Genomic DNA, 22,852 nt, shown 5'->3' on the forward strand with positions numbered 1-22,852 from the left:
AAAGCGCAGTCCGGGTCTGAACTGTCTGCAAACAGCTACAGTTAACTTTGAACCTAACACCACTCTTAAGTATTCAACTGCGGTACCACCTTTAACATTCTTGTAAGAAAAGCGCAGTCCGGGTCTGAACTGTCTGCAAACAGCTACAGTTAACTTTGAACCTAACACCACTCTTAAGTATTCAACTGCGGTACCACCTTTAACATTCTTGTAAGAAAAGCACAGTCCGGGTCTGAACTGTCTGCAAACAGCTACAGTTAACTTTGAACCTAACACCACTCTTAAGTATTCAACTGTGGTACCACCTTTAACATTCTTGTAAGAAAAGCGCAGTCCGGGTCTGAACTGTCTGCAAACAGCTACAGTTAACTTTGAACCTAACACCACTCTTAAGTATTCAACTGCGGTACCACCTTTAACATTCTTGTAAGAAAAGCGCAGTCCGGGTCTGAACTGTCTGCAAACAGCTACAGTTAACTTTGAACCTAACACCACTCTTAAGTATTCAACTGCGGTACCACCTTTAACATTCTTGTAAGAAAAGCCGGTCCGGGTCTGAACTGTCTGCAAACAGCTACAGTTAACTTTGAACCTAACACCACTCTTAAGTATTCAACTGTGGTACCACCTTTAACATTCTTGTAAGAAAAGCGCAGTCCGGGTCTGAACTGTCTGCAAACAGCTACAGTTAACTTTGAACCTAACACCACTCTTAAGTATTCAACTGCGGTACCACCTTTAACATTCTTGTAAGAAAAGCGCAGTCCGGGACTGAACTGTCTGCAAACAGCTACAGTTAACTTTGAACCTAACACCACTCTTAAGTATTCAACTGCGGTACCACCTTTAACATTCTTGTAAGAAAAGCGCAGTCCGGGTCTGAACTGTCTGCAAACAGCTACAGTTAACTTTGAACCTAACACCACTCTTAAGTATTCAACTGCGGTACCACCTTTAACATTCTTGTAAGAAAAGCGCAGTCCGGGTCTGAACTGTCTGCAAACAGCTACAGTTAACTTTGAACCTAACACCACTCTTAAGTATTCAACTGCGGTACCACCTTTAACATTCTTGTAAGAAAAGCACAGTCCGGGTCTGAACTGTCTGCAAACAGCTACAGTTAACTTTGAACCTAACACCACTCTTAAGTATTCAACTGGTACCACCTTTAACATTCTTGTAAGAAAAGCGCAGTCCGGGTCTGAACTGTCTGCAAACAGCTACAGTTAACTTTGAACCTAACACCACTCTTAAGTATTCAACTGCGGTACCACCTTTAACATTCTTGTAAGAAAAGCGCAGTCCGGGTCTGAACTGTCTGCAAACAGCTACAGTTAACTTTGAACCTAACACCACTCTTAAGTATTCAACTGCGGTACCACCTTTAACATTCTTGTAAGAAAAGCGCAGTCCGGTCTGAACTGTCTGCAAACAGCTACAGTTAACTTTGAACCTAACACCACTCTTAAGTATTCAACTGCGGTACCACCTTTAACATTCTTGTAAGAAAAGCGCAGTCCGGGTCTGAACTGTCTGCAAACAGCTACAGTTAACTTTGAACCTAACACCACTCTTAAGTATTCAACTGCGGTACCACCTTTAACATTCTTGTAAGAAAAGAAAAGCGCAGTCTGCGTCTGAACTGTCTGCAAACAGCTACAGTTAACTTTGAACCTAACACCATTCTTAAGTATTCAACTGTGGTACCACCTTTAACATTCTTGTAAGAAAAGTCCAGTCCGGGTCTGAACTGTCTGCAAACAGCTACAGTTAACTTTGAACCTAACACCACTCTTAAGTATTCAACTGTGGTACCACCTTTAACATTCTTGTAAGAAAAGCACAGTCCGAATCTGAACTGTCTGCAAACAGCTACAGTTAACTTTGAACCTAACACCACTCTTAAGTATTCAACTGCGGTACCACCTTTAACATTCTTGTAAGAAAAGCAGTCCGGGTCTGAACTGTCTGCAAACAGCTACAGTTAACTTTGAACCTAACACCACTCTTAAGTATTCAACTGCGGTACCACCTTTAACATTCTTGTAAGAAAAGCGCAGTCGGTCTGAACTGTCTGCAAACAGCTACAGTTAACTTTGAACCTAACACCACTCTTAAGTATTCAACTGCGGTACCACCTTTAACATTCTTGTAAGAAAAGCGCAGTCCGGGTCTGAACTGTCTGCAAACAGCTACAGTTAACTTTGAACCTAACACCACTCTTAAGTATTCAACTGTGGTACCACCTTTAACATTCATGTAAGAAAAGCACAGTCCGGGTCTGAACTGTGTGCAAACAGCTACAGTTAACTTTGAACCTAACACCACTCTTAAATATTCAACTGCGGTACCACCTTTAACTATCTTGTAATAAAAGCGCAGTCCGCGTCTGAACTGTCTGCAAACAGCTACAGTTAACTTTGAACCTAACACCACTCTTAAGTATTCAACTGCGGTACCACCTTTAACATTCTTGTAAGAAAAGCGCAGTTCGGGTGTGAACTGTCTGCAAACAGCTACAGTTAACTTTGAACCTAACACCACTCTTAAGTATTCAACTGCGGTACCACCTTTAACATTCTTGTAAGAAAAGCACAGTCCGGGTCTGAACTGTCTGCAAACAGCTACAGTTAACTTTGAACCTAACACCACTCTTAAGTATTCAACTGCGGTACCACCTTTAACATTCTTGTGAGAAAAGCGCTGTCGGGTCTGAACTGTCTGCAAACAGCTACAGTTAACTTTGAACCTAACACCACTCTTAAGTATTCAACTGCGGTACCACCTTTAACATTCTTGTAAGAAAAGCGCAGTCCGGGTCTGAACTGTCTGCAAACAGCTACAGTTAACTTTGAACCTAACACCACTCTTAAGTATTCAACTGCGGTACCACCTTTAACATTCTTGTAAGAAAAGCGCAGTCCGGGTCTGAACTGTCTGCAAACAGCTACAGTTAACTTTGAACCTAACACCACTCTTAAGTATTCAACTGCGGTACCACCTTTAACATTCTTGTAAGAAAAGCACAGTGGGGTTCTGAACTGTCTGCAAACAGCTACAGTTAACTTTGAACCTAACACCACTCTTAAGTATTCAACTGCGGTACCACCTTTAACATTCTTGTAAGAAAAGCAGTCCGGGTCTGAACTGTCTGCAAACAGCTACAGTTAACTTTGAACCTAACACCACTCTTAAGTATTCAACTGCGGTACCACCTTTAACATTCTTGTAAGAAAAGCAGTCCGGGTCTGAACTGTCTGCAAACAGCTACAGTTAACTTTGAACCTAACACCACTCTTAAGTATTCAACTGCGGTACCACCTTTAACATTCTTGTAAGAAAAGCAGTCCGGTCTGAACTGTCTGCAAACAGCTACAGTTAACTTTGAACCTAACACCACTCTTAAGTATTCAACTGCGGTACCACCTTTAACATTCTTGTAAGAAAAGCGCAGTCCGGGTCTGAACTGTCTGCAAACAGCTACAGTTAACTTTGAACCTAACACCACTCTTAAGTATTCAACTGCGGTACCACCTTTAACATTCTTGTAAGAAAAGCGCAGTCGGGTCTGAACTGTCTGCAAACAGCTACAGTTAACTTTGAACCTAACACCACTCTTAAGTATTCAACTGCGGTACCACCTTTAACATTCTTGTAAGAAAAGCACAGTCCGGGTCTGAACTGTCTGCAAACAGCTACAGTTAACTTTGAACCTAACACCACTCTTAAGTATTCAACTGCGGTACCACCTTTAACATTCTTGTAAGAAAAGCGCAGTCCGGGTCTGAACTGTCTGCAAACAGCTACAGTTAACTTTGAACCTAACACCACTCTTAAGTATTCAACTGCGGTACCACCTTTAACATTCTTGTAAGAAAAGCGCAGTCCGGGTCTGAACTGTCTGCAAACAGCTACAGTTAACTTTGAACCTAACACCACTCTTAAGTATTCAACTGCGGTACCACCTTTAACATTCTTGTAAGAAAAGCGCAGTCCGGGTCTGAACTGTCTGCAAACAGCTACAGTTAACTTTGAACCTAACACCACTCTTAAGTATTCAACTGCGGTACCACCTTTAACATTCTTGTAAGAAAAGCACAGTCCGGGTCTGAACTGTCTGCAAACAGCTACAGTTAACTTTGAACCTAACACCACTCTTAAGTATTCAACTGCGGTACCACCTTTAACATTCTTGTAAGAAAAGCGCAGTCCGGGTCTGAACTGTCTGCAAACAGCTACAGTTAACTTTGAACCTAACACCACTCTTAAGTATTCAACTGCGGTACCACCTTTAACATTCTTGTAAGAAAAGCGCAGTCCGGGTCTGAACTGTCTGCAAACAGCTACAGTTAACTTTGAACCTAACACCACTCTTAAGTATTCAACTGCGGTACCACCTTTAACATTCTTGTAAGAAAAGCGCAGTCCGGGTCTGAACTGTCTGCAAACAGCTACAGTTAACTTTGAACCTAACACCACTCTTAAGTATTCAACTGCGGTACCACCTTTAACATTCTTGTAAGAAAAGCGCAGTCCGGGTCTGAACTGTCTGCAAACAGCTACAGTTAACTTTGAACCTAACACCACTCTTAAGTATTCAACTGCGGTACCACCTTTAACATTCTTGTAAGAAAAGCGCAGTCCGGGTCTGAACTGTCTGCAAACAGCTACAGTTAACTTTGAACCTAACACCACTCTTAAGTATTCAACTGCGGTACCACCTTTAACATTCTTGTAAGAAAAGCACAGTCCGGGTCTGAACTGTCTGCAAACAGCTACAGTTAACTTTGAACCTAACACCACTCTTAAGTATTCAACTGCGGTACCACCTTTAACATTCTTGTAAGAAAAGCGCAGTCCGGGTCTGAACTGTCTGCAAACAGCTACAGTTAACTTTGAACCTAACACCACTCTTAAGTATTCAACTGCGGTACCACCTTTAACATTCTTGTAAGAAAAGCGCAGTCCGGGTCTGAACTGTCTGCAAACAGCTACAGTTAACTTTGAACCTAACACCACTCTTAAGTATTCAACTGCGGTACCACCTTTAACATTCTTGTAAGAAAAGCACAGTCCGGGTCTGAACTGTCTGCAAACAGCTACAGTTAACTTTGAACCTAACACCACTCTTAAGTATTCAACTGCGGTACCACCTTTAACATTCTTGTAAGAAAAGCGCAGTCCGGGTCTGAACTGTCTGCAAACAGCTACAGTTAACTTTGAACCTAACACCACTCTTAAGTATTCAACTGCGGTACCACCTTTAACATTCTTGTAAGAAAAGCGCAGTCGGGTCTGAACTGTCTGCAAACAGCTACAGTTAACTTTGAACCTAACACCACTCTTAAGTATTCAACTGCGGTACCACCTTTAACATTCTTGTAAGAAAAGCAGTCCGGGTCTGAACTGTCTGCAAACAGCTACAGTTAACTTTGAACCTAACACCACTCTTAAGTATTCAACTGCGGTACCACCTTTAACATTCTTGTAAGAAAAGCACAGTCCGGGTCTGAACTGTCTGCAAACAGCTACAGTTAACTTTGAACCTAACACCACTCTTAAGTATTCAACTGCGGTACCACCTTTAACATTCTTGTAAGAAAAGCACAGTCGGCGTCTGAACTGTCTGCAAACAGCTACAGTTAACTTTGAACCTAACACCACTCTTAAGTATTCAACTGCGGTACCACCTTTAACATTCTTGTAAGAAAAGCACAGTCCGGGTCTGAACTGTCTGCAAACAGCTACAGTTAACTTTGAACCTAACACCACTCTTAAGTATTCAACTGCGGTACCACCTTTAACATTCTTGTAAGAAAAGCGCAGTCCGGGTCTGAACTGTCTGCAAACAGCTACAGTTAACTTTGAACCTAACACCACTCTTAAGTATTCAACTGCGGTACCACCTTTAACATTCTTGTAAGAAAAGCACAGTCCGGGTCTGAACTGTCTGCAAACAGCTACAGTTAACTTTGAACCTAACACCACTCTTAAGTATTCAACTGCGGTACCACCTTTAACATTCTTGTAAGAAAAGCGCAGTCCGGGTCTGAACTGTCTGCAAACAGCTACAGTTAACTTTGAACCTAACACCACTCTTAAGTATTCAACTGCGGTACCACCTTTAACATTCTTGTAAGAAAAGCGCAGTCCGGGTCTGAACTGTCTGCAAACAGCTACAGTTAACTTTGAACCTAACACCACTCTTAAGTATTCAACTGTGGTACCACCTTTAACATTCTTGTAAGAAAAGCACAGTCCGGGTCTGAACTGTCTGCAAACAGCTACAGTTAACTTTGAACCTAACACCACTCTTAAGTATTCAACTGCGGTACCACCTTTAACATTCTTGTAAGAAAAGCGCAGTCCGGGTCTGAACTGTCTGCAAACAGCTACAGTTAACTTTGAACCTAACACCACTCTTAAGTATTCAACTGCGGTACCACCTTTAACATTCTTGTAAGAAAAGCCGGTCCGGGTCTGAACTCTCTGCAAACAGCTACAGTTTACTTTGAACCTAACACCACTCTTAAGTATTCAACTGCGGTACCACTTTTATCATTCTTGTAAGAAAAGTGCAGTCCGGGTCTGAACTGTCTGCAAACAGCTACAGTTAACTTTGAACCTAACACCACTCTTAAGTATTCAACTGCGGTACCACCTTTAACATTCTTGTAAGAAAAGCACAGTCCGGGTCTGAACTGTCTGCAAACAGCTACAGTTAACTTTGAACCTAACACCACTCTTAAGTATTCAACTGCGGTACCACCTTTAACATTCTTGTAAGAAAAGCGCAGTCCGGGTCTGAACTGTCTGCAAACAGCTACAGTTAACTTTGAACCTAACACCACTCTTAAGTATTCAACTGCGGTACCACCTTTAACATTCTTGTAAGAAAAGCGCAGTCCGGGTCTGAACTGTCTGCAAACAGCTACAGTTAACTTTGAACCTGACACCACTCTTAAGTATTCAACTGTGGAACCACCTTTAACATTCTTGTAAGAAAAGCACAGTCCGGGTCTGAACTGTCTGCAAACAGCTACAGTTAACTTTGAACCTAACACCACTCTTAAGTATTCAACTGCAGTACCACCTTTAACATTCTTGTAAGAAAAGCACAGTCCAGGTCTGAGCTGTCTGCAAACAGCTACTGTTAACTTTGAACCTGACACCACTCTTAAGTATTCAACTGCGGAACCACCTTTAACATTCTTGTAAGAAAAGCACATTCCGGGTCTGAATTGTCTGCAAACAGCTACAGTTCACTTTGAACCTAACACCACTCTTAAGTATTCAACTGCGGTACCACCTTTAACATTCTTCTAAGAAAAGCGCAGTTCGGGTTTGAACTGTCTGCAAACAGCTACAATTAACTTTGAACCTAACACCACTCTTAAGTATTCAACTGCGGTACCACCTTTAATATTCTTGTAAGAAAAGCGCAGTCCGGGTCTGAACTGTCTGCAAACAGCTACAGTTAACTTTGAACCTAACACCACTCTTAAGTATTCAACTGTGGTACCACCTTTAACATTCTTGTAAGAAAAGCGCAGTCCGGGTCTGAACTGTCTGCAAACAGCTACAGTTAACTTTGAACCTAACACCACTCTTAAGTATTCAACTGTGGTACCACCTTTAACATTCTTGTAAGAAAAGCACAGTCCGGGTCTGAACTGTCTGCAAACAGCTACAGTTAACTTTGAGTATGTGTCTACCTGTTTGAGCCAATATTCATTTTCTTGGAGAGCACTCTGCTTTGGCTTGTATACACACACACACACACACACACACACACACACACACACACACACACACACACACACACACACACACACACACACACACACACACAATCTTCCACTTTCTCTTATTCCCTTCTGTTAGCAAATAGTATCCATAACTGATCAATACTGTGTGTTTGTTAATTTAAACTATGACCACAGTAGCCTACTGATACAAGGCTATCCTGTTTTTCCACCTGAGAAATTAAGAAATGACTTACAGTTTCAGAGTAGTCCTTGGTCAATTGTGATTGTTTCTTAACACATACTTGTCTTTGCTTTGTGATTGTTTCCAGCCCCTTCATACGAGCAACTAACAGGGTACAGAAATAGTTTTAACAATATTGTATATAAAGTTGCAAGTTATATTTATGAGCTATATGTAGAAAATGTAATACCTCAGGATTTGTATAGTCTTTTGTATGTTGCACATCCAATTGTGCCTGATTTGTACAGTCTACCTAAGATCCATGAGAATAGAGATCACCCCCATGAGACCAATTGTCTCAGGTAAAGGATGGGTTATGGAACCTGTGTCAATATATCTGGATAAAATCCTTAGGCCTGTTTTGAAAAATGTCCTTAGTTATACACATGACACAAATTATTTTTTAGAAATGCTGCACCAGTGGTACAAGACCTGTGAAGTGAATGATTATATTTTTGCAACACTGAACTCACTATTTACTGTGATACCTAATGAATATGGCATACAGGCAGGTGAGAACATCTTTATGAGTATAACACCTATGTGGGGACAAGAATTTAAACTTTTTTACTTTTATTAGAGTTGGTGTTCATAGGTTTATAGGTTGGTACTAGGCTGTCGGCCCTAGGGCCTATACAGGCCTAGACATAACAATTCCCTGGCTATTTCTTCCCACACTATTTACTTCCCTATTTACTGGTGTTAGCCAGTGATGTGTTCATTTTTGAGCAACAAATATTTCAAGTATCAGGTATAGCAAAGGGCATCAGTTGCAAGTCCATATGCAAATAGAGCACTGGATAGATGAGAAAGTAAATATATATTTGATCTGTTTGAAATGCATACTGCTAATATTCTGTTTTATAAACATTTTGTAGGTGATGTTTTTTGATCTGGAATGGTGATGAACAAAGTTTGATGGATTTTGTTGTACATCTAGACAACGCTAATGATTTTTTTAAAATTTAAATTAACATTCTAAATATGAAAATTTTTTTTAGATATTAGAATAAATAAAAAAAGTAGGAGAAATATCAACTAGCATCTACAAAAAGGAAGTACATGCTAATTGGTATTTACATAGGAATAGCATGCATCTGCTCTGTATATTCAAGGGTATGTGAAGAGTCACTTTTGGAGAGTCAGTAGACTGACCATGGATGGACAGATATTTAATGACTAGATGGCTGAAATGAAAGAATAACTTAGATCTAGATATTATGATGAACAGCTGCATTTGTTGCAGATTGTTTATATCCTGTTTAAGTTGTAAGTGTTATTTTAAGCCTCTTAGTTTTGGTTTAAGCCTGTGGCCTTTAGGCTTACCCTTTAGTTCTCTCTGGCATTTTTCAAATTCTGACAAATATGGATGGACAATTTCCTATAGTTTCTCCTGCCAGTCTGGTTGATATGGGCATCCTGAGACAGTGCAACTACCTCATGTACATGGACAGCCATCTAGTACTACCACCTAGGAACACAATTTGTGAGAGATATAATTACATTAGGAACCTACAGTCTATGCTCTCTCCCTCACAAGCCAGTATATTTGGCAGTGAGAAGGGTGTCAACACAATCACTACACCTCAAACACCACCCACACCTACACAACACATACCCACATATGTGGAGGTCCTCAAAATAAATACCCAAACAAAGGAGATCTCTAAGGCAAAAACACACACAATCTCCACAGCCCTCCACACCACATACCACTCATAGTTCACACACCTGTGTCTCACAATCACTAAGGCTTAACCATAAACCCAACATTATTAGTCATAGGTGACTATTGTGAGACACACAGATGTGTCTCTCACTAGGCTGGATAAGGAGAAAGTCACGGTTAGTTGTCTGTCAGGGGCCAGAATCCACCATATCACACACACACACACACACACACACACACACACACACACACACACACACACACACACACACACACACACACACACACTCTCAAGTCTCTCAGCAACAGGTACTGTTCTGACTCTGTCATAGTCCCATAGTCCATGTTGGTGTGAATGACTTGAGACATACCTCCCTGGACTATATGAAGAGAGACATGATTGAACACGTTGAATCTGTGTCCCAAGCAGGTATGTCCCTAGCCTTAAGCAGCATTCTACCGTCACCCAGAATGATGCCTCGATATAAACAGAAAATGACTGACTTTAACAATTGGCTTAGTTTCTGGTGTCATTCCAGAGAGATCCAGTATCTGACAGTCTGGGAAGATATGATCGGCAGACCACGATGCTTTGCCAGAGATCGCCTGCATCTATCTCACTTGGGCTTCAGGCTTCTGGCAAACATACTTGCCTCCCCTTAGTGCCTTTTTTAGAAAAAGTGATGAGGTTAAAACTGCCAACATAAAAATTTCAACACAACACAAATTAAAGGTCATGCTGCTGAACGCTAGGAGTCTAAGCATGAAACTGCACTCATTGCAAGCATTCTTAACCCTGGAAAATGCTGACATCTGCGCAGTCACAGAAACCTGGTTAAAAGCTGCGGAGAGCACCCCAGCCATACCTGGTTATTAATCCAATCATACATTCAGACTTCAAACTGTGGGTAGTAAAGCCAAAAGGAGGTGGAGTTTCAATATATATTAAAGACATACACACCTCCAGGCTGGTCAAACAGTATGACACACAGGAGACACTCCAGGTGTAGTTAAACATTGATAAGACCCCTATGCAAATCATAGCTAGCTACTGGCTCCCAAATCTGACTCAAGATGCCCAATATGCCTATCTAGACCTCTTCAAATCTATCTAGATTCAACCCTTTACCGTGAACCTGGGTGATTTTAACTACCCAAACACAGACTGGAAGAACTAATCATGCCAGAACACAAATGCCCAAATGTTCCACGATTGTGTCAATGCAAATGCTTTGGAACAGCTAGTTGATACCCCCATAGGAGGTGGTAATATCTTTGACTTGGTATTAACCAACATGAGTAACCACTGCAACATTCCTGCAGTATCATCCTCCATTGTAAGATCTGACCATAAAGTGGTCACATCTGAAGTCGCCATCTCCCCCAACCCCTCTCTAGCTAGGGTCAAACAAAAAAAAACTTTTCCAAAGCTGATTACAGCCTCCTGAGGGATGGTATAAACAGCTTCACGTCCCCCTTCCCCTCACTAGGAACTGGCACCAGTATCCAAAACTATACCAAGTTACTATACGAACAACATTTATATAGATGCATGGAATCAGGAATACCTGAGAGTACTAAATCATCCTCCACAAGGAAGAGTAAACCTGTCTGGTGGACATCTGCAATAAATAAACTCTATAACAAAAGAAATAAATTGCTGTCCAGGACCAAGAAGGAGCAGGTGCCCAATTAGAAGCAATCTCTCCTTAGCCTAAACAAGCAACTAAGAGCACTAGTGAAATCCTCCAAAGCAAACTTTGAGTCCAAATTGGCCACATCTACTAGAGACAGTCATAAAGCCTTCTTCACATATGTCCATAATCTCAAAGGTAGCAGCCTGATCTGTTCAGAAGTGGTTGTCAAGGACACCACATATACAAATGTCATAGCTATAGCAAACTTGCTGGCTGACAGATTCAGTGAAAATTTCACCCCTCTGTCCCCCTCATCAGTAAATCAGGACATTCCCAGTACCTGCCCCCTTCCCCTTATATCTAGGGATCAGGTCATCACTGCTCTTTCAAAGGCAAAAAATACAGCCTCCATGGGACCCGATAACATCCCCGACTACATCCTACATGAACTCAGGCAGGAACTTACAGCACCATTAGGTGCCCTATTTAACCAAAGCCTGAGTACCGGCTTTGTCCCAGCTGAGTGGAGGACATCCACTGTTATCCCTTTACACAAAGGTGGAGTATCCACCGATCTGGGAAATTATAGACCCATCAGCCTAACTAACCTGATCTGCAAGGCTGTAGAACAGATTATCATGGACCTCATTAACAAGGGCATTGGCAACCTCCAAACACTCAATCCCACACAGTTTGGCTGCATCAAGGGGAGGTCATGCCTATTAAATTTGATCAACTTTTTTGAGACAGTCACCAAAGCCATGGACAAAGGGAAGACAGTGCACACCACCTACCTTGACCTGGCCAAAGCCTTCAACACTATACCCCACTCAGGCATAATAGATAAACTCTCTCAACTACGCATCAAACCATATGTTACCAGATGGGTAGCTAACTGGCTACTGATAGAACCGACCTAGTCAATATAGGGGAAGCCACATCAAGCAGTAGACCCGTATCGAGTGGTGTATCCCAGCATTCAGTCTTAGAGCCTCTGTTATTTCGGATGTACTTTTCTGAGGTGCAGGCCAAAACCAGTGGGCTATGGCTGACCATGTTTGCAGATGACTGCAAGCTGGACACTGTCATCAATTCCCCTAGTGACATGGACATCCTTCAAGAGGGTCTCACCCAAACAAATGACTGGTGCTAGAAACATGGCCTCAAGTTGAATACAAAAAATGCATCATCATCCCCTTTTCCCTTTGGGGGAGAGTGATGCCCCCACAAATAATCACATTAATAACAACCTCCTAACCACACAATCAGTCATGAGGGATTTGGGCACCCAGATTGATAGCAACCTGACTGCTGACCAACATGTTGCTTCCATTGTACGGAAAGCTTTCTACATAGCTCAGCCAAGGACAAGGAGGTCATAACATCCCTGTATTCTTCCCTTATAAGGCCCATTAATGAGTACATGTACCTCGCAAAGCACATACAGCAGCTGGAGATCACAGAGGCTCCTCACCAAGAGAATTCGGGGCCTCAAAAATCTACCATACACAGATAGGCTAAAAGCCCTATTTCTCTATTCAGTTTCAAACAGACTCCTCAGAGGTGACCTCTGTGTGGCATACAAGGTGATCTTGGACCCCGGCTTGATGGGACTGCTGCATATCCGCAAGTCAAGCTCCACTCAAGTAACCCACAAGCGTGGCCTCAACCTGGTCTGTGACATCAATAGGACTTGGTGGGACAGATTTGGGTCCCAGAGACTCCCCCATCTGTGGAATAGACTCCCCCTCCAAGTCAAGCAGAGTACCTCTTTACCCATTTTTAAATGCAACCTAGATAATTGGATGGGAACTATAAAATACATCCCTGGGATTCCACCCATGTCCCTGCTGGACAGGGGCATCGGGTGCTGATTTGTCTAAATATGAGCTAAACTCTTGGCTAGGGTTATAAAGGCCTCAGGGCTAATAGCCTAGTAACTTCCTATGATCCTATGATCCTATGGAAGAGATGTCGCTGTTTGTTTTAGATGAAAGACAAGGGTTAGCAAAACCTTATGCTTCACAGCAAATGCATAGAGTGACATTTAATCAAATTAATAACAATGTGCTCTATATTAATTCATACAATTCTAAAACTATTGTGGTGACTGATGTTATTAAAATAACTGGAGGATTTTAAGTACCTTACCAGAATTGAATAATTATATAGGAAATGTTCCACAGTTTGGGTTTAAAAAAAATGTCAAAATTTAAAACAGAATTTATGTTATATAGAGATCAATAATAGGAAACATGGCGCTATTAGTAAAATAAATGGTACTTTCCCGTGCTATAATTGTTCTTTATGCAAAAATATTTTAAGTACTATTGAATTTGTACATCCAGTTAGCAACAGAAGATACAAATTTGGATGTTTTGAAAAATGCAATGCTCAGAATATAGTATATTTAGCTACTTGTGATGTATGTCAGAGTTTTTATGTGGCTGAGTTTAATAGAAAGCTTAAAGAAAGAATCTCTGAACATTTATCTTAGATAAGAAGAGAGGTTGCAAATAATTCCCTGGCGAAACATAATAAAGAAAATGGGACACAACGTGTTGTAAGTTTAAGGTTATACAAATAACAGAGCCCAGAAACAGGGGAGGTGATATTATTGACACTGAGGTAGCTGAATATAAATGGATCTTGACACTACAAGCTGATAGCAAACCGAGTTTAAACACTGCAGTACGTTTAAAGCCTATATTGAAGTCTAGGAAAATAAGTTGTAAATTGTTATTGTATTTAATCATGATATTAGTGAGATTTTATGTCAATAGGAAATATTTATACATATATATATATATATATATATATATATATATATATATATATATATATATATATATATATATATATAATTTATTTTTAAGTATTTCAGTATTTATTGGAACTCTGCACCTTTATATTTTTTGAACTTTTTAAATAATGTACTTAATTTTGATTGGCGTTTTCTGCCATGTGGTTGTTGTAAAGTCAGGAAATGTTTGTCCATATTTATGAGAATTGAAAAAGGGAAGTATCCTGAAAGCTTTGCATGTGATTTGTTACTATTAAATATGCATTTTTATACAGTTTTCTGGCATTGAGGATCAAGACAAATTATATAATTACTTGAAAATAAGTAGTAATAATAGTTTAATCATACTCAAAATATGTTAGGTTAAGTTTCATTTGTTATAGAATAAAGTGCACATTACATAATAACCATTGTACATATAATAACCATTGTACATTACAGAAAAAAATTAAACATATACTAGGTATGCAAAAACACAGATCTAAAATGCAAAAAAATAGGTTCTAGTCAGTTATTTTACTATTACAGCACATAAAAAGCTGGAGTGTAAATAAACACAATTATTAATTAATACCCTAACAAATCTAGCTAAAATTTACAGCAACAGGTTCATACAGTGTATGGTAATTATGCTTTAAAACTCATATATTATGTGTATAAAAAGTTTATAAATGGCTATCACCAAACTAAAATATTTCTTGTTACATAAAATCTGTAATACCAGTTATAAGACATGTTAAAAAAAATGCCCAATCAAATGAAATCATAGAGTTAAGAGAATAATTGACAGGTTATAAATACTCAAGTGTAATAATTAAAATTGCAAGTTTATTTACCAGATTAAAAATAAATGTAATTGTTGTTGTACTTATAGTATTTTATTGCAAATTAAATTAATACATTTATAATGAAATTACAAAACAGATCCCAGTTCAGAGATGTCAAAAAACATAAATATAGTTTTGTTAAAATAAATTCTACATTAATACAGTATTCTCTTTGTCAAGGCTTAACAATGCAGGCATTTCAAAACATGCATATATCCTCATTGTATATTTTACATTTTACATATAGTTTTAGCAAATGCAGTTTCAGAAAAAAATGTTATAAAATTAAAATGTGAAAAAATGTGCAGCACTCTCTGTTTCTCAAAGAAATATTACAGAAATAAAGGCAAACAATTACAAGAGATAATAAATTGTACTGTAATGGTACAAGGGTTGAAAACCAATGTTAAAAAGGCTCATAAAATAGACAAAACAGAAATGACAAAGTTTTAGTATTAAAAGGGATACTTGCAAGACAGAAGTCAGCATAGTTTGTTTCAGTTCTTCAGTTACAGAAAAAGTGTAGTTCTGTTTATTTCATTTAGTTTGATTCAGTTTATCAGTACTGTCATTCAAGACAGTTTCAGTTATATACTGCTACCTCCATTATGAATATTTTCATATTGCTGCTCACTACATGCTTTTCATTTATTATTTAATAAACTATCCCGGGGAGTCATGAACCTTGTGTTGGCTTTGCACAAGGCCTACATGATGTTTACAATTTAGAGCGATGAGCAGCCGCTCTAATCGCATATGCATGCTGCTCATCACGCTAACAGGAATACAAGCATGTTTCCATGGCCAGCAACAGTGCTGGCAGCCAGGAAACTATGATGAGCAGCACAAGCACACCCAGTAAACAAACAGGCTTGTCTATGTGCAAACCTGTTAAGTGTGCACACGTGGACAACACGAAGAGCTACATAAAGCAACCATGCTGTACACAAGTGGGAAAAGTGTACTCAGTGTACTATGCACATACATGAAACATGTAAATACAATAATAAGTAAGTCGGGATGTGGCAAGGGCAACTACAATACATGGGTTACCAGACAGGCATAGTGTACTGAGGACAATGTGCACAGAAATCAGAATGAGATGTATGCAGAAATATGTAAGGGGGGAGGATAAATGATCAAATTCTAGTACGATGATTGAGGTGAAGGTGCTTATGTCACAAAGACAACTTTGTAAAATTAAAATATTGCAATACATTTGTCAGAATAATTAATGGTAGTCACAATTCCTGAGCAAATGTAGGTAAAATAAAAGCAGACATGATGTTATAGGATGTGACAGTTACACAAATTCACATTGTAACAGATGAGAAATACATGGATCTTGATGATGGATTTTCTGTATATCTGTACACATGCCACCTAAGAACTGGAGCACACTCATGTACACCACAGTATTCAATGCATGTGATGTAATGGTTATAGTGTGATGTCAGTATGTTCACACAAAAAGAATCACTATACTGGAATTGAACATCATGCTAAACAACTCCTCCAGATAACAAGACAGCTATTAATCACATTTGTTGCAGTGATACTGTTATCACAGCTGTTAAACTCCACTTATGCAAAATCATTCAAGCATCTATACTTTATTTGCCCATAATTTTTATCTGATAAAATGGATGGGGGAGGCCTTTGCCACTCTATATGTATAAACTATAATTGGAGGGGATGTGTTACCTGCAGAACAGCTGAGGACATAAATACTTCAAGTGACTCAATGCTGGTTTGGAACACTTGTCTAACCACTGAGAAAATCAACACAACAGTGGGATCAATGAATGGTGTAGGCACATCACCAGTTGTCATATGTGTCATATGTGTGGTTATGTGAAAGCATTACATCATGCGTATGATTCAAGGAATATGTGTCCCTGTAATTACTTAGAAAGAATCTTGCTGTATGTCGGACAACACTACCTGATGCTAGGTATACTCAAACACACCTGTAGCCCCCTGCTGTTGTCAGTGTCATAGTAGAAAACAATTATCTACAATATGGATATAATCCCATATTGGAACACTTGCCTTACTTAGGCAACAGCATATTTTACATCATCTCATGTCCTTAGTCCTGAGGAGGTTTGTCACTACAGCTGTGAAGGAATGACAATCTATTCAAATGACAGCATTAGTCTGTTTTTAATTTCTCCAAATCTTTTGGGTTTCTAATACCATGATGGGAATGGACCCCAGTCCTAATCAAAGTATGATAAAAGTTCATGAAATTAGTATTGTTTCAATCTTTGATGTCAGCAGAAGTGTTCTACACAGCACTTGCAATGTGCCCAATAATGACTCCTTCTGCAATTCGTATGGAGTTAAATGTATTGGTAACATATATAAATATGCTTGTAGATTCTTTTTTTATGAAACCCGTTGCTCCTACTACTATTGGAATTGTCTGGGTGTCTTTCTTCTACATTGCCCTCATTTCTGCCTGCAAATCCTGATATTTTATGACTTTCAGCCTCTCTGTATGCAAGACACTGTAGTCAATGGGTGTGGTGATTTCAATGATCAATGCTACTTTTGTCTTCTTTTCATGGACCACTATATTTGGTTTTCTAGCATTTGTCATTTGAACTGTTGGTAATGGGTGATCCCATGTGTTGCAGACTTCATTTTCTATGATGCTTTGTGGCTAATGTTTCCAGTGTTTTTCAGCCACTTCAATGCCATAATGTTTGCACAGTTCTCAGTGCAACAGTATTGCCATATTATTATGCCTTTCAGTATACAGTTCTTCTGCCTTTAGTGTGTTACAACCAGCAACGAGGTGTGTGGCTGTTTCCAGTTCTGTTTTACAAAATGTACATTTGTCTGTTTCTCCCACATGTTCAATGGACTTTGTAAACCAGTGTTTAAGTAGCGCATTCGATCCTGATCAACATGAGGTTCTTCCAGAAGTTTTCTATACTTGCAACTATATTTATGTATTTTCCATATTTCTTGCCTTCTCATCTGATCCTTCACCTTATATTCTTTCTTTTGTTTTTTGGCACATTCAGTTGCTGCTTGTTTTTTATCTACTTCTGGATTGATTTCCATTCCTGCTTGAAGCAGATATGCTTCTGCTAGACAAAGCAAGGAAGTCATCTTAGATTTATTCTCCTCATATTTCAAAACTTTCACTAGGTTTGGGTCTTATGAGATCAGCAGATATGTGTGCAGTCCCACGGTTGCCGACCTATACACGTAATCAATTTCAAGGATGCCCATCCCTCCTTCAGAATAGGGAATATGTAATCTTGGTATGCACTGATTTTTATAAATCATTTGGTGGGCATGAAGCATCCTTCTTGTTTTCCTGTCTAATCTATCCAACACATTTTGGGACCAATCAATCACTCCAAAACTGTAAGTTAGGACAGGAAGAGCAAATTGGTTTATAGTTTGAATTTTGTTCCTAGATGTCAACACTGTGTTCATGATTAATTTAAGTCTTCTAAAATATTCCTTACTAAGTTTTATTCACATTTGTTCATGTTTTATTACTGATCCTTCATCAATTCCCAAATATTTAAACACTCCCCCTTGTGCAAGTTCTTTTATATCACGTTCTTGTCCCAAACTAATGTTTTCTTGATGCTGCAGTTTTACTGCTGTGAAGGCTGCTTTAGCATATTTATCAAGACCAAATGACATTCTTATATCATCTGAAAAAGTTTTGACAACTTGCAGTTGTGCTTTCAGTTCCTCATCTGATGAGCTGTACAGTTCAAATCATAGACAAAGAGAAGATGAGAGATCTTTACACTCTGTTTTCTTGGAGTCAAATTATAGCCATGGCCTAAGTTGTTAAGTAGACAGCTTAATGGGTTAAGGGCAAGAGAATAGCAGAGGTGACAGAGTCACCCTGGAATATCCCCCATTGAATTTTTATCCCTGAAATAATAATTTGTCCTTTATCATGGCTTAGTTGCAAAGTGGTCTGCCATTGTTTTATGGTCACTGTAATGTAGTCGATCAGTGTAGGATGTATCTTATATATTTTTAAGCACTTTTTTATCCATGAATATGGTCTACTATCAAAAGCTTTTTTGTAGTCAGTCCATGCCATACTGAGATTCTTCCCCTTTTTACAGTTCTCCACTATGACTTTAACAACAAATGATCCTTTGTTCCATATCACTTTCTTTTATTGGCCTTTTGTTCTATTGCCATAATTGAGTTTTCTTCTAAATGGCTATAAACTCTGTCAGCATCAATTCCAGTGTAGAGTTTATACATTGCCTGAAGGCAAGTTATTGGTCTATAATTTTTAGGGTAGCTTGCAGGTTCACTCTTAAGTAGGAACATAATTTTTCCTCTTGTTAGCCAGGTTAGCATCTGTTCGGGGTGCGCATATAAATAGTTATTACTCATGGCTAAATCTTCGTGCAAAGGTGTTAATACTTTTAACCAGAAGTTAGGTACTTCATTTAGGCCTGAGTTTTCCAATTAGATGCTTTCCTTAACTTTGTTTCAATCTCTTTGGCTGTTACTTCATCCCATTTCATATCCTGTACCTTTAAACTTTTTATTCTTTATTTTACTTCTTCTGTCCATTTAACATATTTGTTATGTTCCACAGGATCTTCATAAATACGTCTCCAAAATGTATCTATTTCTTCTTGTTTTGGTGGTCTTTCAATTCCTTTTACCTTGTTTCTCAATTCTCTATAAAACTTTTTTTGGGTCATCAATAAATTGCTTATTTTGTACTTTTCCTTTATATTTATCTGTGCATCTTCTAAGTTTTTCCACCTATGCTGAGATTTTTAGTTTATTTGCAATAGTGCATGACAGATCCTGATCTGTTCTAATACTGCGCATTGCCTTTATCACAGCTATCTTTCCTAAGTATTTTTGTTAATCTGTTCCCTCTTCTATACTCCTCCAACAGTGACACTTCTTGTCCTAATTGCTTTATAGTTTTTTCTATTCAATACTTCCATGATGGTATTAGATTTCTCCCCTTCCTTTCCCTTACTACACTATCTTCTCGTGGCAGATCAGTTATCAATTTAGCTGCACAGTAATATATCTTGTTTACTTCTGTTATATTGCATGGCTCTCTATGGACAGTTTTAATTAATGTGTTCATTTGTTTTATCAAACTTCTAACTTTTTGGGTTTTATTGACCTTCTGCAGTCTATTTCTTTCATTGATCTTAATATGTCTGTCCACCACTACCAGATCAAGTAAGTCTTTTCTTAGCTCATTTTCTTCTAAACTGAGGACACATTTTTTTTGTTTTCCATTTCCTGTGGGCATTCTATAGAAAGTTCTATATCACCTTCCTGCGGCACAATTCTTCAATTTCATCCTGTGCCATCCGTTGCTCTGTCATATGGGAACTCACTGGCCTATCACTCCTCAACATTAGCTGAGTCAGAGTTTCCACAGTTTCCTGTTCCTTCTCTTGCTGTCCAGCTTCAAGTGAACATTTATACTGGTTTCATATGGAAGGCTCCAAAATATCTTCATATGGCATCTGACCAATTGCTTCCCGTTCCACTGTTTTTCCCTTAATTTGGATATCCATTACTCTATCCTGCTGTGGTGCTTTCTGAGTTAGATTTTCAACACTGAATCCTTCACTTTGCAGGTGCTCCATAACCTCAGTTTCTATTTCTTTAACTTCTCCATTACTAATCTCCTTTTCTACTTTTCCTCTGTCTTATTTTTTGCATTGTAAAGTTTTCCATGTCCAGATTCCTTTGCCTGTATTTCTCTTCAAATAACTTTTTATTGATTAGTTTTGCTTTCTCCTTTGCATAGCTATTACACCATATTAAATCTCTGTTTCTTTCCCATGTCCATATTTTTCTTCAGATGTCTCCTGATCTTTTTGTTTCTCCTTACTCTGGGGATTCGTTTCATCATGCTGTGATGTAACCTGTGTTAGAACTTCTACACCAAATCCTTCACTTTGCAGGCACTCCATAATTTCAACTTCTATTTTTTTAACTTCTACTGTATAAATCTTCTTTTCTACATTCCCTCCTTGTGATATTATTTTTTTTTATTGTGAAATGTTCCATAGCTGGATGTGTTTGCCTGCATTTCTCTTTGAATATCTTTGAGGCCGCCTTCTTTATATTGATTAATTTGGCATTTGCCTTTGCATAAATATTGCACCATATCAAATCTGTCTTTCTTTTCTATGTCCATATTTCTTTTTTATACTTTTCAAAAATCTCTAGGTTTTGTTGTTTATATTTTTACACTTCCTCGGATGCTTCTTTTTCTAAACAGAACAAAGTTTCTTGGTTTATATACTGTTTTTCACAAATCTGTTGTATTAATGAACACAAAGTTTTATTTGAGGCTCCTGACAGTTGTTGTGGAAGTATTTTTCTTTCCTGTAATTTGTCTCTTAATTTTTTTGTATATCTTGTGTCTGGAAATTCTTGGCTTTTCACATAATAGTAACAATGTATCATTTCCTAGTAACAATGTATCATTTCCTTCTTATCCTCAATAGTCCACTGGATCTTCTTTGGCCTATCAGTTTTTGTGATTTTTTGGACTGCTACTTCATTCTACAACAGGGAAGCCATCTGCCCCCTGGGCCTGGCCTGGCCCCTTGTAGGAATGTTTACGTATTTTGAGGATTCTACACTGTCATTTTTTTCCAGTCCTGGCACCTGTATGCCTACCAGGATTGGGCACTTTTTTATACTGAGTCTTGTGCACCCAGCTATTTTTTTTAATTTTTGACCTACTTCTGTCCATGAGATATGCTATATAAAATAGAGTCTATACATCAGTGTCATCTTGGTGAGATTTTGTGAAAAACAGGGTCCACCTCGTGAAGGTACTCACCAAGACTTGGGGATGAATTCAATTTCAGCACTACTGCTCTCCTTTGCTTGCTGACTTATCATCTCTCCATTAGTCTGCATTATAGCCTTTCCAAAGGAAATGTAGACTAAACTATTGTGTCAGGGAAACATCTACACATTTATTTATTATTATTTTATTAATTATTTAACTTTTGTTAACTGGGAAAGTCCGACTTGGAATGCAGCCAATTTTCAGTGCCTTTGTAACGTGGGAGGAAACCAGAGCAAACCCACATGAATGCAGGGAGGACATGCAGACTCCACACAGAAGGAACCCCAGCCGAGAATCAAACCAGAGAACCTCTTGCTTTGAGGTGACAATGCTACCTGTGGGTGACAACACTGTTGACATACATACATTGACTGTAAGCAGTGATGTTGGGATTTGAACTGTATAGCTAACATTACAGGCTAATGAAGGTTTGCTGAAATGCAGGGGCAACTGTAGATTTATTTGATGAGTGTGACACTGCACATTTTAATGGATGACATCATGACTGTGTAGTACGTTCATGTTTTCACTAAAGAGTGGTTGCATAGCACGAGCACACAATATATATATTTATATAGCCTGTTCTGCACAGTAAGAGGAAGAGACACACAACCACAGATGACAGTCACTGCTTTATTCAAACTCCCTACCTATGTACTGAAACAACCTAAACACAAGTGTATTATATGCACATGCCGCAGGAGAAATATGACTGCATGTCAGCCATACTGCATCTTTGAGAGGGTGACATCAGCTATGTCATGCAAAGGAGATATGTGTGCAAAAATGACTTAACAGCTCTGTGGAATGCAAAATGTTGTCAGTACTAAGAGGTGTAAAACACCCCTGCATTCATTTACATTTGCAAACACATATACAGTTGGGAGAGTCTCATTGCTTTATTTGAACTCCCTACCTATTGACCAACATAATCTACTCACAGGTGTATTATATGCACATGCTACAGAAGTCTGATTACATATGATCCACATTACTTCTGTGAAAGGATGACATCAGCTGTGTCATGCAAAGGACATGTGTGTGCAACAATAACTTCTACAGCTAATGTGGAATTCT

The sequence above is a fragment of the Protopterus annectens genome, chromosome 9.part0 (assembly GCF_019279795.1).
Source record: "Protopterus annectens isolate FY-2018-M chromosome 9.part0, PAN1.0, whole genome shotgun sequence".
NCBI lineage: Eukaryota > Metazoa > Chordata > Ceratodontiformes > Protopteridae > Protopterus > Protopterus annectens.